The following is a 4,316-nucleotide window of genomic DNA, read 5'->3' as shown; positions in this document are numbered from 1 at the left end:
TTTACAGACTAGCAAATTGCCTGTCAAGAATGATGGCAGGGGGCAGGTGGGGACAGAGCACCACCACCCACTACCCTGCACTGCCACCGCCTCCCAGGAGCAGGGAGGGGTGAAGCTTGACTTCCCTCTGCCTGAGGTGGCAGCAGTGGTGGCTCCCTCCACCCCACCCTCCCACCTGCCTCCGCCTCCTCCCATGGAGCAGTGGGACTTCCTTCCACCTGAGGAGGCAGTGGTAGCTCTTCCCTCCACGCCACCCACCTGCCACGACTTGCTCCCACAGTGCAATGGGGCTTCCCTCCACCTGAGGTGGTGGCGGCTCCCATTCTCCCCACCCACCCCCATGCCTCTGCCAACTCCCATGGAGCAGCGGGGCTTCTCTCTGCCTGAGGTGGCAGTGGGAGTGGTAGCTCCCTCCCCCCCATCCACCCACCTGCCTCCGCCTCCTCCCACAGAGCAGCAGGACCTCCCTTCACCTGCAGCACCCTCCCTCCCTGCCCGACCGCCTGCCTCTGTCTCCTCCCACGGAGCAGAGGTGCTTTCCCCCACCTGAGGTGGCAGTGGTGGAGGTGGCTCCCTCCCTCCTGCCTGCCTCCCCCGTCTCCCGCAAAGCAGAGGGACTTCCCTCCAGCTGAGAAAGCAGCAGTGGTGGCGGCTCCCTCCCCCCAGCTCACCTGCCATCACCTCTGCCTCCTCCCTCAGAGCAGCAAGACTTCCTCTGCCTGAGGCAGCGCAGTGGCTCCCTGTCCCCCCACCTGCCCGCATGCCCGCTCACCTCCGCCTCCTCCTGTGGAGTGGTGGGGCTTCACTCCATCTGAGGAGGGGGTGGTGGCGGTGGCAGCTCCATCCCCTTCTGCCTGCCTGCCTACCTCTGCCTCCTTCTGTGGAGCAGTGGGGCTTCTCTCCACCTGAGGTGGTGGCAGCAGCTCCTCCCTCCCCCTACCCACCCTCCTTCGCCTCTGCCTCCTCCCATGGACCAGTGGGGCTCCTGCTTCCCTGCCTGAGGCGGTGGTGGCTCCCTCCCTGACTGAGGAGTCGGAGCCCCTTAGCCAATCACCGCTGGCCCTCTGGGTGGCACATGCGTAGTTGCCCAAAAGCATTATGCACAGACACACAGACAGACAAAGACCTATACTTTTCTCCTTATTATTATAATGTATACACTAACTCCTTTATATTGCTTTATTTTCAGTGGTTGCTAAACCCATTTCTTAACAATATTAATGTTAAGTGAATAAATCAGAGAAGTCCTGGGTCACTTTTGTTTTCTTATAGCTAAAATTTGTTTCAAATTGGAAAATGAAATTTTGGATAGCAGTTTGTTTTTAATTTGTCCAATTATTTTGGTATGAATAAAGATGGAGATAAAGACGTTAAAAATTGGCCACTTCACATGCTTAAACTACTTTAGGAAAACTGGCATTTGACTGATGATGCATTCTAGATATGGATGGATGTGATATACTAGAAAAACTAGTATTTCCATGGAGATGGTCCAATTGCTAAGATACCTAATATCATTTTTATAAAATGCTTAAATACATATTTATGTGGAGTCCGGGTGGTCCTTTGGTTAGAGAATATGCTTTTAATAAGTTTCCATCAAACATATATTTTTTATATTTTTAATAAAAAAGAGGAAATTAAAGACAAAAAACTCTGTTATTTTAACATTCAGGTTTCAACAATAATGAAAATCAAAGTTAAGCTTGACACACCATCCTAACTTGCCCAATAATGCATTTTTCCCCCAGATGTCCACAATGGGATGAGCCTTAAATAGAAATTCTTAAGTTTCATGACTAAAATATGTGGGATTTTGTTGCTTTTATTTTTTTTTAATAAGAGCTTGGAAGCTTGAAATTGAGAACTGGAATTTTTCTTGATCATGTGAAACGTTTGTTTTTTTGGCAAGGGGGAAGACTGGGTATTGATTTCATTAGGCTTTCTTAAAAAAAACAGTATCCAGTTTCTCTCTCATTAGATGTGTAGTGCAATCTTAGAATGGTTGGGACAAGGAGTGAGGCAACTTCATTTCTGATTGTGAAGTGGCTTGTGAGGAGTTTTCTATTTGTGTTTCTTGTTGTGTAGAATGCAAAACATTATGTTCCACAGTTGCATGTCCTCACTTGAAAAAAACTATTTTAGGAGCTTTGTTCTGTCGTATGTCCCAGTCTTCCCTGCAATACCAGGAAGTTTTGTTAGAGTTAGTTGCACATAACACATCATCTCCTTGTCACTGTGACTGCAGTACGCGGGTAGATTTCTTAATGTCAGGTTATGGAGTTATCAAGTGTTGTATTTACCCCTATAATTATATTTTCACATAGTAGGAACAGAATGGCAGATATTAACTTTTAGACATAAAACATTGGATTCTGTATCCTGTTTAATGTAAGGCTCGGCCAATGAGGTGTCTATGACCCTGTGACAAGATACGTAATGTAGTTTGTGAACTTTATTTAATATTGATAGCCTTAATAAACACTTATTAAAAATGAAGTTTTGGATTCTGAATATAAAGGGATATTGTCAAGGGAAGGGTTGATTCTGCACGTTTTTACTCAAGTGAATAATACAATTGATTTAAATGAACATAGGTAAGTGAGTAAGAATAAGATGAAGGGCTCAGTTTCACAAAACCTAACCTGGAAATAAAACAAAATAATGAACTAATCCATAGTTTTCAGAATAGATGTTTTCACAATAACAAAAAGTCCATTCACATTATTAAATTACCTGCTTGGCAGTGACTTGCTTATTTTTCACCATATGTGGTGACAGAAATGCACAATGTAAATAAGAATATAAACAGGAGAAAACAATAAACTGAATTCTTATCATTCTTTTATTATCAGTGGACTAATTTATCAAACAACAACAGGTAAAGAAATATGTTCATTTATATCACACAAATTGTGTGTTGACTTTGCTCCTTCTAGAAGAGGGAGTCGTGTGGTTTAGTTTTCAAGCCTAGACTGTGTTTAGTTACAGTCTTACATAACTTAACATGATTATTTAATATTATATTAATAGTTACACAATTTAACTATTAATATAATATTAAATAATCACGTTAAGTTATGTTAAATAATCATGTTAAGTTACAGGTCAATATTAATAATCATGTTATAATCATATTATATTAATAGTTAAAAAATACAAACAGGATTTGTTTCTATGTAACCACTAACCTGCCAGATTTTAAATAAAAAAGTAACATGAAAGTTAGAGTGAAACTGACTAGAACTTGAAGATAAAGTAACTGTCTCTCTTTTCCTTACTGCAGCCAAGTAAGATGCAAGAAATGGACAAAAAGATCCGTACAAATGGTGAAATGTTACATTGATCTTTAGAATTTTTCTGACTTGAATAATGTTTTAATCAGATGCTATGTTCCTCAGTGTGTACACACATAAGTAAACATGAACTGGTCATGAAAATTTATCCACACGAGACATTGAAAACAAACTAAGTTCTTTTTCTGCCTCAGGATTGCCAGGTGTCCCTCATGACAGCATTTACACAAGGGTAGCATGGTATTTAGCTGCCATCCTCTCCTGTGAACATCTTTTTTTAAGCACAAAACTACTTGCAGCATTACATCACAATGCTTCTCTTCTACTCTCTGCAAAAGGGTAGAAGATTTCAGATGCAGTCATGAAAAAGAGGAGCATGTCTAGGAAGCTGCCTGTGTTGTCAGAAAGACCTTGGAACAGCATGAAAGAATGGCCAATAACCATGCAACAGGATGCGCCATTTCCTGCTAATGCTGCCTGTCCTGGTCATAAGAATGAAGTTTTGCACAAATCTACCCTGACAGGTATGCCAGTGTGTTTTCTTTAGAAAAGGAAAGTATAGGCCTCAACTATTATTATGAAAAAAGTAAAATGATATGTGAAAGAGCCCTATTGATTTTATTTTTTTTCTTGGTGATCAAACTGCATTTCTTTATGTTGTTTTCCATTTCTGTGGAGAGAGGTAGTGTTAATCAGAAGCTAGGCAGAAGGCAGGGAAGTGTGGTACTTTATTGTCAACCTTTTCTGTACCAGGACCCATTTGTAAACATCAGTGGCCAATCACAACCCAGTGCCCTTCACTTCTGACCTGCTGCCCCCTGACCCCAGGCCCCACTGTGTGGGGCAGACAGTGGGTGTGTGGGGCAGAAGGGCCCCAAGCAGCCCTGTGCAGGCTGGAACTCTGCCAGCCTGCAAGGGAAAATCCACAGTATTCCACATTTTTCTCCTTTAAAGGATAATCCATTTTTAAAGTTTGTTCTTGACCCTTTCATATATTCTTGTGACCCACTTTTGGGTTGC

The sequence above is a fragment of the Gavialis gangeticus genome, unplaced genomic scaffold (assembly GCF_001723915.1).
Source record: "Gavialis gangeticus isolate Ggan-Ray unplaced genomic scaffold, GavGan_comp1, whole genome shotgun sequence".
NCBI lineage: Eukaryota > Metazoa > Chordata > Crocodylia > Gavialidae > Gavialis > Gavialis gangeticus.
The sequence above is the reverse complement of the archived record's forward strand: the minus strand, read 5'-3'. Positions refer to the sequence as shown.